This window comes from Pan troglodytes, chromosome 9, assembly GCF_028858775.2.
Source record: "Pan troglodytes isolate AG18354 chromosome 9, NHGRI_mPanTro3-v2.0_pri, whole genome shotgun sequence".
NCBI lineage: Eukaryota > Metazoa > Chordata > Mammalia > Primates > Hominidae > Pan > Pan troglodytes.
This window is the reverse complement of record NC_072407.2, coordinates 4358874-4372332: the sequence shown is the minus strand read 5'-3', so window position 1 is coordinate 4372332 and position 13459 is coordinate 4358874. Positions and strand designations below refer to the sequence as shown.

General features: G+C 40.2%; 1 protein-coding gene across 4 annotated transcripts in view; it reads left to right on the top strand.

The window, feature by feature from the left end:
* Positions 1-2596: 2596 nt before the first annotated feature.
* The window catches only part of LOC112207799 (uncharacterized), a 57022-nt gene continuing 46159 nt past the window's right edge, over positions 2597-13459 (top strand). Inside the window, exons 1-2 of one of the 4 annotated variants that reach the window (XR_010147409.1) lie at positions 2597-2849; positions 11552-11639. The gene's annotated coding sequence lies outside the window, so the exon portion shown is untranslated. The remainder of the gene's footprint in view (positions 2850-11551; positions 11640-13459) is intronic. The other 3 variants (XR_010147410.1, XR_010147408.1, XM_063783588.1) reach the window with 3 other exon arrangements.

The window sequence follows — 13459 nt, the reverse complement described above, 5'->3', positions numbered from 1 at the left end:
TCTCTTGGAATCTCCTGGATAATAGGAATGGCTTCTGTTCTAATAAGGACACTCTGTGGGTTCCTGGATGGTTTCAGGATGGGGATGGTCACCAGGAAGACCAAGCCATGATAAGAAGGTTGTAACTTTTAGCTTAACATGCAATCCTTTGAGGGTGTGAAGGGACTGGAAATTGAGTTAATAATCCGTCATGTCTACATGATGAAGCTTCCATAAAAATTCCTAAAATATGGAATTTGGAAAGTTCCAGATCAAGGCTGACAGATTTGATGTCTAGTGAGGGCTCATCTATCATAGATAGTGCCTTCTAGCATGTCGTGACATGGCAGAATGGGGAAACGGGCTCCTAGACGCTTTTATAAGGGCACTGGTTTCATTCATGAGGACAGCACTCTCATGATCTGATCACCTCTCGGTTACCTCTGAATACCATCCCTTTGGGGATTACATTTCAAAATAGGAATTTGGGGTGGGGGTGTACACACATTGAGACCATAATAACTAGTAAACATAAGTAAGTATTTCCTAGTTCCATAAGCCATCATAGCAAATTGTCAAACCTGAAGAGGGAGTGTAGGAATGCCTAGTTTCTAACCAAGTCATATAGAAGTTTGGGTAAACTGGGGATTCACTGCTTGTGATTGGCATCTGAGGTTGTGGACAGTCTGGTGTTACTAAGCCCTTAACCTGTAGGGTGTATACTAACTCCAGGTAATCAGTGTCACAGTTGAATTACAGGATACCCAATTGTTTTCCAGAGAGTTGGAATATTGGTTGGTGTGGGAAACACCCACCACCCCCCACAATTTGCTGTTAAAAGTGGAGTGTTGATAGTATAGAGGAAAATCATGGTTATTTTTCTTTTTACAGATATAGTAGTTCAAAATTAACTATTATCCCTATGGGAAATAACTTTACAGAGTCCACTGTTCGTGTATATAGTACGTTTTGTTTTTAGTCTGTGGATTCTACTCATTTCCAGCTCAGCACCTTTGGCCCACCACTTGCAACATACATTGGTAATATAGTTAGATTCTTGGTTGCACTCTGTGTTTTGTCCTTAGATACTTCCACATCCTAAATAATTTAATTTGTGTAGATTGTGATTTGTTCTTTGTGCATTAAAATTCTGTGGGTTTTATCAAATGCATAGTGTCAGATATCCACTACTGAAGTAGCATACAGAATACTTCACATCCCCACCCCAGACAGTCACTGATCTGACTATCATCTCTTTGGTTGTGCTTTTTCCAGAATGTTATGTGAATGGAGTCATATAATGTATAGCATCTTCATACTGCCACCCTTTACTTAGCAACATAGATGCAAGATTCTTTCATTTGTTTTCAGGGATTGACAGTTCATTCCTTTCTGTTGGTGAATGGTATTCCATTGCATGGTTGTGCTTCAAACTGATTATGCATTCAGCTATTGAAGAACGTTCTGATTACTTCAAGTTTTGGCCATTATGAGTAGAGTGGCTCGTATATAATTACATGCTAGTTTTTGTTTGAACATAATTTTTCAAAGCAGCTGTCTAAACATACACAATTTAGGGGTGCATTTGTTGGATTGTAAGGTAAGACTTGTTTATCTTTGGGAAAAACTGTCAAACTATTTCCCAAAGTGGCTGTACCCATTCATGCATTCTGCCAGTAATGAATGGCCGTACCTATTGTTCTTCAACCTCCAATTGTTACTGTTGAGCTTTTTTAAGAGTCCCACAGTTGTACTAGGTGTGCAGTGATATCTCAGCATTATTTTAATTTGCAGTCTCCTAATGAGATATATTGAGCATCCTTTTGTGTGATTATGTGCTATCTGTATATTTTCTTTTTTTTTTATTGAGATAGAGTCTCGTTCTGTCACTCGGGCTGGAGTGCAGTGGCATGATCCTGGGTCACTGCAACCTCCACCTCCAATGTTCAAGCAATTCTCTTGCATCAGCCTCCCAAGTAGCTGGGATTACAGGCACCCACCACCATGCCTGGCTAATTTTTTTGTATTTTTAGTAGAGAGGGGGTATCACTATGTTGGCCAGGCTGATCTCAAATTCCTGACCTCAGGTGACTCACCCGCCTCAGCCTCCCAAAGTGCTGGGGTTATAGGCATGAGCCACCACACCTGGCCGGCTATCTATATATTTTATTTGGCTGGATGTCTGTTCAGATATTTACCCAGTTTTATTTGGGTTTTTAGTTTTCTTAGTGTTCGTTTGAAGAGTTCTTTGTGTATTTTCAATACAGTTTTTAAAATCACGTTTGTATTTTGTAAATATCTTCTCACAGTGTGTCTTGTCTTTTTGTTCTCTGAATAGGGTTTTTCATAGTAGAAAATTTAGTTTTATAAAGTCTGTTCTCAGTATTTTCACGAATTGGCACTTGATGCTGTGTGTTAAAACTCAACACAAGATCCAATGTCTCTTAGGTTTTCTTTTAGATTATTTACAGTTTTGCATTTGAAGTTGTAGTCTCTGGACTATTCTGAGTAGGTTTTTGTGTTTTAATTTGTGTATAGAGTCATTTCATTCTATATGGCTTCCAAATAATTCTCCCATCACCATTTATGGGAAGGGTATGGATATAGTGGCCTTTATTTCGGTTTGAATTTCCAAAATTATGACACTGAATAAACTGAATATTGAATTTTATAGGTATTTCAGGACAGCCAGGAGGGGGCGCACATCCGCCGAGAAACTGTGAGCAAGAGCGTCTGTGCTGAACCATGGCTCCACCAGAGGGCGCGCGATCCCGCCCCAACCAACTTCCCGCTGAGGTGCCAGAAGCAGCGAGGAGCTTCAACTTCCTCAGGGCAGCACGAGGGTCATGTTAATTTGGTGTTCTTCATTGGTGAGTAAAAAGCTCCTGTCCACGGCCCTGAGTGCCAAGGAGTGAGTCTTTAGAGTACTCAGCAGAGGAAGAAATTAATCTAGAAAAATAAAACCCCCAAATCTCACTGTTTGGAGTATACCCTAGTATCATGGTCAACGTCCAAGACACAGTGGCTGCTAATATATATTCTTACAGTGGCCTCTAATATAATAATCACACTGTGCTCTACATTACTATGATATCCACACCGTGCCCTAACACCCATATAATATTCACACCGTGCCCTAACACTGATGTAATCCACACCACGCTTCCAATACTAATGTAATAATATCCACACCATGCCCTATCAATGATCTAGTCCACACCATCGCTTCCAATACTAATGTAATAATATCCACACCATGCCCTATCACTGATCTAATCCACACCATCGGATCCAATACTAATGTAATAATATCCACACCATGCCCTATCACTGATCTAATCCACACCATCGCTTCCAATACTAATGTAGTAATATCCACACCATGCCTTAACACTCATCTAATCCACACCATCCCTTCTAATACTAATGTAATAATATCCACACCATGCCCTATCACTGATCTAATCCACACCATCGCTTCCAATACTAATGTAATAATATCCACACCATGCCCTATCACTGATCTAATCCACACCATCGCTTCTAATACTAATGTAGTAATATCCACACCATGCCCTATCACTGATCTAATCCACACCATCGCTTCTAATACTAATGTAGTAATATCCACACCATGCCCTATCACTGATCTAGTCCACACCATCGCTTCCAATACTAAAGTAATAATATCCACGCCATGCCCTATCACTGATCTAATCCACACCATCGCTTCCAATACTAATGTAATAATATCCACACCATGCCCTATCACTGATCTAATCCACACCATCGCTTCTAATACTAATGTAGTAATATCCACACCATGCCCTATCACTGATCTAATCCACACCATCGCTTCTAATACTAATGTAGTAATATCCACACCATGCCCTATCACTGATCTAGTCCACACCATCGCTTCCAATACTAAAGTAATAATATCCACGCCATGCCCTATCACTGATCTAATCCACACCATCGCTTCCAATACTAATGTAATAATATCCACACCATGCCCTATCACTGATCTAATCCACACCATCGCTTCTAATACTAATGTAGTAATATCCACATCATGCCCTATCACTGATCTAATCCACACCATCGCTTCTAATACTAATGTAGTAATATCCACACCATGCCCTATCACTGATCTAGTCCACACCATCGCTTCCAATACTAAAGTAATAATATCCACGCCATGCCCTATCACTGATCTAATCCACACCATCGCTTCCAATACTAATGTAATAATATCCACACCATGCCCTATCACTGATCTAATCCACACCATCGCTTCTAATACTAATGTAGTAATATCCACACCATGCCCTATCACTGATCTAGTCCACACCATCGCTTCCAATACTAATGTAATAATATCCACACCATGCCCTAACACTGATGTAATCTACACCATCGCTTCTAATACTAATGTAGTAATATCCACACCATGCCCTATCACTGATCTAATCCACACCATCGCTTCTAATACTAATGTAGTAATATCCACACCATGCCCTATCACTGATCTAGTCCACACCATCGCTTCCAATACTAAAGTAATAATATCCACGCCATGCCCTATCACTGATCTAATCCACACCATCGCTTCCAATACTAATGTAATAATATCCACACCATGCCCTATCACTGATCTAATCCACACCATCGCTTCTAATACTAATGTAATAATATCCACACCATGCCCTATCACTGATCTAGTCCACACCATCGCTTCCAATACTAATGTAATAATATCCACACCATGCCCTAACACTGATGTAATCTACACCATCGCTTCTAATACTAATGTAGTAATATCCACACCATGCCCTATCACTGATCTAGTCCACACCATCGCTTCCAATACTAATGTAATAATATCCACACCATGCCCTAACACTGATGTAATCTACACCATCGCTTCTAATACTAACGTAATAATATCCACACCATGCCCTATCACTGATCTAGTCCACACCATCGCTTCCAATGCTAATGTAATAATATCCACACCATGCCCTAACACTGATGTAATCCACACCATCGCTTCCAATACTAATGTAATAATATCCACACCATGCCCTATCACTGATCTAGTCCACACCATCGCTTCCAATACTAATGTAATAATATCCACACCATGCCCTAACACTGATGTAATCTACACCATCGCTTCTAATACTAATGTAATAATATCCACACCATGCCCTATCACTGATCTAGTCCACACCATCGCTTCCAATACTAAAGTAATAATATCCACGCCATGCCCTATCACTGATCTAATCCACACCATCGCTTCCAATACTAATGTAATAATATCCACACCATGCCCTAACACTGATGTAATCTACACCATCGCTTCTAATACTAATGTAATAATATCCACACCATGCCCTATCACTGATCTAGTCCACACCATCGCTTCCAATACTAATGTAATAATATCCACACCATGCCCTATCACTGATCTAATCCACACCATCGCTTCCAATACTAATGTAATAATATCCACACCATGCCCTATCACTGATCTAATCCACACCATCGCTTCCAATACTAATGTAATAATATCCACACCATGCCCTATCACTGATCTAGTCCACACCATCGCTTCCAATACTAATGTAATAATATCCACACCATGCCCTATCACTGATCTAGTCCACACCATCGCTTCCAATACTAATGTAATAATATCCACACCATGCCCTATCACTGATCTAATCCACACCATCGCTTCCAATACTAATGTAATAATATCCACACCATGCCCTATCACTGATCTAGTCCACACCATCGCTTCCAATACTAATGTAATAATATCCACACCATGCCCTAACACTGATGTAATCTACACCATCGCTTCTAATACTAATGTAGTAATATCCACACCATGCCCTATCACTGATCTAGTCCACACCATCGCTTCCAATACTAATGTAATAATATCCACACCATGCCCTAACACTGATGTAATCTACACCATCGCTTCTAATACTAATGTAATAATATCCACACCATGCCCTATCACTGATCTAGTCCACACCATCGCTTCCAATGCTAATGTAATAATATCCACACCATGCCCTAACACTGATGTAATCCACACCATCGCTTCCAATACTAATGTAATAATATCCACACCATGCCCTATCACTGATCTAGTCCACACCATCGCTTCCAATACTAATGTAATAATATCCACACCATGCCCTAACACTGATGTAATCTACACCATCGCTTCTAATACTAATGTAATAATATCCACACCATGCCCTATCACTGATCTAGTCCACACCATCGCTTCCAATACTAAAGTAATAATATCCACGCCATGCCCTATCACTGATCTAATCCACACCATCGCTTCCAATACTAATGTAATAATATCCACACCATGCCCTAACACTGATGTAATCTACACCATCGCTTCTAATACTAATGTAATAATATCCACACCATGCCCTATCACTGATCTAGTCCACACCATCGCTTCCAATACTAATGTAATAATATCCACACCATGCCCTATCACTGATCTAATCCACACCATCGCTTCCAATACTAATGTAATAATATCCACACCATGCCCTATCACTGATCTAATCCACACCATCGCTTCCAATACTAATGTAATAATATCCACACCATGCCCTATCACTGATCTAGTCCACACCATCGCTTCCAATACTAATGTAATAATATCCACACCATGCCCTATCACTGATCTAGTCCACACCATCGCTTCCAATACTAATGTAATAATATCCACACCATGCCCTATCACTGATCTAATCCACACCATCGCTTCCAATACTAATGTAATAATATCCACACCATGCCCTATCACTGATCTAGTCCACACCATCGCTTCCAATACTAATGTAATAATATCCACACCATGCCCTAACACTGATGTAATCCACACCATCGCTTCCAATACTAATGTAATAATATCCACACCATGCCCTATCACTGATCTAGTCCACACCATCGCTTCCAATATTAATGTAATAATATCCACACCATGCCCTATCACTGATCTAGTCCACACCATCGCTTCCAATACTAATGTAATAATATCCACACCATGCCCTATCACTGATCTAGTCCACACCATCGCTTCCAATATTAATGTAATAATATCCACACCATGCCCTATCACTGATCTAGTCCACACCATCGCTTCCAATACTAATGTAATAATATCCACACCATGCCCTATCACTGATCTAGTCCACACCATCGCTTCCAATACTAATGTAATAATATCCACACCATGCCCTATCACTGATCTAATCCACACCATCGCTTCCAATACTAATGTAGTAATATCCACATCATGCCCTATCACTGATCTAGTCCACACCATCGCTTCCAATACTAATGTAATAATATCCACACCATGCCCTATCACTGATCTAATCCACACCATCACTTCCAATACTAATGTAATAATATCCACATCATGCCCTACCACTCATCTAATCCACACCATCCCTTCTAATACTAATGTAATAATATCCACACAATGCCCTATCACTGATCTAGTCCACACCATCGCTTCCAATACTAATGTAATAATATCCACACCATGCCCTATCACTGATCTAATCCACACCATCGCTTCCAATACTAATGTAATAATATCCACACCATGCCCTATCACTGATCTAGTCCACACCATCGCTTCCAATATTAATGTAATAATATCCACACCATGCCCTATCACTGATCTAGTCCACACCATCGCTTCCAATACTAATGTAATAATATCCACACCATGCCCTATCACTGATCTAATCCACACCATCGCTTCCAATACTAATGTAGTAATTAATATCCACACCATGCCCTATCACTGATCTAGTCCACACCATCGCTTCCAATATTAATGTAATAATATCCACACCATGCCCTATCACTGATCTAATCCACACCATCGCTTCCAATACTAATGTAGTAATTAATATCCACACCATGCCCTATCACTGATCTAGTCCACACCATCGCTTCCAATACTAATGTAATAATATCCACATCATGCCCTATCACTGATCTAGTCCACACCATCGCTTCCAATACTAATGTAATAATATCCACACCATGCCCTATCACTGATCTAATCCACACCATCACTTCCAATACTAATGTAATAATATCCACATCATGCCCTACCACTCATCTAATCCACACCATCCCTTCTAATACTAATGTAATAATATCCACACCATGCCCTATCACTGATCTAGTCCACACCATCGCTTCCAATACTAATGTAATAATATCCACACCATGCCCTATCACTGATCTAGTCCACACCATCGCTTCCAATACTAATGTAATAATATCCACACCATGCCCTAACACTGATGTAATCTACACCATCGCTTCTAATACTAATGTAATAATATCCACACCATGCCCTATCACTGATCTAGTCCACACCATCGCTTCCAATACTAATGTAATAATATCCACACCATGCCCTATCACTGATCTAGTCCACACCATCGCTTCCAATACTAATGTAATAATATCCACACCATGCCCTAACACGCATCTAATCCACACCATCGCTTCCAATACTAATGTAGTAATATCCACACCATGCCCTAACACGCATCTAATCCACACCATCGCTTCCAATACTAATGTAGTAATATCCACACCATGCCCTATCACTGATCTAGTCCACACCATCGCTTCCAATACTAATGTAATAATATCCACACCATGCCCTAACACGCATCTAATCCACACCATCGCTTCCAATACTAATGTAATAATATCCACACCATGCCCTATCACTGATCCAGTCCACACCATCGCTTCCAATACTAATGTAATAATATCCACACCATGCCCTATCACTGATCTAGTCCACACCATCGCTTCCAATACTAATGTAATAATATCCACACCATGCCCTATCACTGATCTAATCCACACCATCGCTTCCAATACTAATGTAGTAATTAATATCCACACCATGCCCTAACACTGATCTAGTCCACACCATCGCTTCCAATACTAATGTAATAATATCCACATCATGCCCTATCACTGACCTAGTCCACACCATCGCTTCCAATACTAACGTAATAATATCCACACCATGCCCTATCACTGATCTAATCGACACCATCGCTTCTAATACTAATGTAATAATATCCACACCATGCCCTATCACTGATCTAATCCACACCATCGCTTCCAATACTAATGTAATAATATCCACACCATGCCCTATCACTGATCTAATCCACACCATCGCTTCCAATACTAATGTAATAATATCCACACCATGCCCTATCACTGATCTAATCCACACCATCGCTTCCAATACTAATGTAATAATATCCACACCATGCCCTATCACTGATCTAGTCCACACCATCGCTTCCAATACTAATGTAATAATATCCACACCATGCCCTAACACTGATGTAATCCACACCATCGCTTCCAATACTAATGTAATAATATCCACACCATGCCCTATCACTGATCTAGTCCACACCATCGCTTCCAATATTAATGTAATAATATCCACACCATGCCCTATCACTGATCTAGTCCACACCATCGCTTCCAATACTAATGTAATAATATCCACACCATGCCCTATCACTGATCTAGTCCACACCATCGCTTCCAATATTAATGTAATAATATCCACACCATGCCCTATCACTGATCTAGTCCACACCATCGCTTCCAATACTAATGTAATAATATCCACACCATGCCCTATCACTGATCTAATCCACACCATCGCTTCCAATACTAATGTAATAATATCCACACCATGCCCTATCACTGATCTAATCCACACCATCGCTTCCAATACTAATGTAGTAATATCCACATCATGCCCTATCACTGATCTAGTCCACACCATCGCTTCCAATACTAATGTAATAATATCCACACCATGCCCTATCACTGATCTAATCCACACCATCACTTCCAATACTAATGTAATAATATCCACATCATGCCCTACCACTCATCTAATCCACACCATCCCTTCTAATACTAATGTAATAATATCCACACAATGCCCTATCACTGATCTAGTCCACACCATCGCTTCCAATACTAATGTAATAATATCCACACCATGCCCTATCACTGATCTAATCCACACCATCGCTTCCAATACTAATGTAATAATATCCACACCATGCCCTATCACTGATCTAGTCCACACCATCGCTTCCAATATTAATGTAATAATATCCACACCATGCCCTATCACTGATCTAGTCCACACCATCGCTTCCAATACTAATGTAATAATATCCACACCATGCCCTATCACTGATCTAATCCACACCATCGCTTCCAATACTAATGTAGTAATTAATATCCACACCATGCCCTATCACTGATCTAGTCCACACCATCGCTTCCAATATTAATGTAATAATATCCACACCATGCCCTATCACTGATCTAATCCACACCATCGCTTCTAATACTAATGTAATAATATCCACACCATGCCCTATCACTGATCTAATCCACACCATCGCTTCCAATACTAATGTAATAATATCCACATCATGCCCTATCACTGACCTAGTCCACACCATCGCTTCCAATACTAATGTAATAATATCCACACCATGCCCTATCACTGATGTAATCCACACCATCGCTTCTAATACTAATGTAATAATATCCACACCATGCCCTATCACTGATCTAGTCCACACCATCGCTTCCAATATTAATGTAATAGTATCCACACCATGCCCTATCACTGATCTAGTCCACACCATCGCTTCTAATACTAATGTAATAGTATCCACACCATGCCCTAACACTCATCTGATCCACACCATCGCTTCTGATACTAATGTAATAATATCCACACCATGCCCTATCACTGATCTAGTCCACACCATCGCTTCTAATACTATTGTAATAATGTCCACACCATGCCCTATCACTGATCTAGTCCACACCATCGCTTCTAATACTATTGTAATAATATCCACACCATGACCTATCACTGATCTAATGCACACCATCGCTTCTAATACTAATGTAATAATATCCACACCATGCCCTACCACTCATCTAATCCACACCATCCCTTCTAATACTAATGTAATAATATCCACACCAAGCCCTAATACTCATCTAATCCACACCATCGCTTCTAATACTAATGTAATAATATCCACACCATGCCCTAACACTAATGTAATATCTGCACCATTCCCCAACACCAATACAATATCCACACCATTCCCTAACACTAATCTAAATGTCCATACCATGCCCTAACACTAATATATTGACATAATGGCCTCTAATACTAATAAATATAATAATATCTACTAAGTGGACTCTGTTGACATTGAGACTTTTTTAAGGGTTTTACAGCTTTGGCTGAACTATAGCCTCTGTAATGGATTTTGATGATGTGTCTGCTTTGCTGGCATGGTATTGACATGGTTGTTTTAAAAAGTAACTTACTTTCCAATAATGTCATATTTCTAAGCAACTTCCAGTAGTAGTACAAAGTACAACTTGTTTCTTCCCTTAGATTCCCCAACAGTTATTGCCATACCAGATTTGCAGTGTCGCACAAAATACTGCGGTATATTGCACTGAAAGCATGGACACTCTCCCAGGTAACTACCACATAACCCCTAGATCAGGAAATCAGCATTGTTCCTACATGATAATTCGGTCCACAAACTCACTTCACTTTTACCTCGTGCCACACTTGGGAGTATAATGTGGTTTTTTTTTTTTTTCATTAGGATCCAGTTTTCTTTTCCTGGAACTGTTCCCCAGACTTTCCTGCATATTTGTTACCTTGACACATTTAAAGAGCACACAGGTTTTTGTTTGAACAGTTGTTTTCAGGTCTTTGTGGTATATACCTAGGAATGGAATCATTGACTCATATGGTAAATCTATTTGTAACTTTATGAGGAAACATCAAATTATTTTACACGTAGGCTGCACCATTTCATATTGTCACAAGCAGTGTTTAAGAGTTCAAGTTTCTGCACATCTTTGTCAACACTTGTTATTTTTTAGTATAACTATTCTTGTGTGAGTTAAGGGTTATCTCTTTATGGTTTTAATTATGGTAATGATGTTAAGCATCTTTTCATGTGCTTGTTGGTGAAGTGTGTATTAAAGTCTTTTGTCAATTTTTAGATTGGGTTGTCTTTGCTGTGGAGTTGTAAAAGTTCTTTATACATTCTGGATAACAGACACTGATGAAGTGTCTAATGTGCAGACATTTTCTTCCATTTTATAGGTTGTTGGAACGTAATAAGAGTTAATGTGTGGTCTCTGCTGCAGTGTCCTGAAACAGAGCGCTAAGCCTCGGGAATGTACGAAGTAATGTGTCTTTCGTATGCTAATGAAATGATTGATGGCTGGGGGCACCTGGACAGCCTCAGTGGGGCTGGCTGCCAAGGGAAGCAACCTTGTCATTAGAGGATTTGAAATTTCTTCCCCCGTCCCGTCTCTGTGAAGGGGAGAGGTGCTGATTGTTGAGTTGATCACCTATGGCCACAGACGTAACCAATCTGCCTGTGTAATAAAGGACAGGGTTGGGAGAGCATCTGTGTTGCTCTCCCAACACAGGAGATACTGGGAGGATCATATCTGGCGAGGGCATGGGAGGCCTGCATTCCTTCCATATACCTCACCTTGTGCATCTCTTCATCTGGCTTTTCATTTGTAGCATTTAAAAGATCCTTGGTAATGAGTCAGGAATAGTAAGTACACTGCTTTCATGGGTTGTGTAATGTGATGTATCAAATTGCTGAACCCAATAAGGGTGTTGTGGGAGCCTCCAATCTGTAGCAAAGTCAGACAGAAGGTAACCTGGGAACCTACTGTTTGTGGTTGGCATCTTAAATGGTTACAGTCTTGTAACTGACTACCCATATTTTCTTAAAGAAGAAATGAATTAGTTTTACCATTTTGTTGTTCCTGCACTTAGCTCTTTAGGAATGCAATTATAAGCTTTACTGTCTCTCCACCAGACACTTCCTATACTGCAAACTTTTCCAACTGTGTGATTACTTATAAGTTCCAGGGACCAAACCTTGAAACAAACTGGCACTTCCATATCTCTCCCCCACCAGGAGATTGGCAGCAGACAACAGTCAATTTACAACCTGGCTGTGCCCGTGGTGGTGCTAGCAAGACCACCTAATGGAGAAAACATCAGAGCATGTCCCATAGACCCCGCACCTCCTCACCTCATCCCCTGCATGCCATTCTGGCAAGTCCGAAAGCCCCGCTTTCTGCCCAGAAAGTGGAAGCGCTTCCCGTAAGGCAAGAGCCTGTACATTCCCTTCAGCTAAGCTCTGGCATAAAGTCACTTTCTTTTTACCATCCTTGTGTTTGTCATTTAAATTTGCAAGCAACAAGGGGCATGACGTGTATTCCTAGGACTGAGTCCTTAGCCTGTGGGGTCTGATGC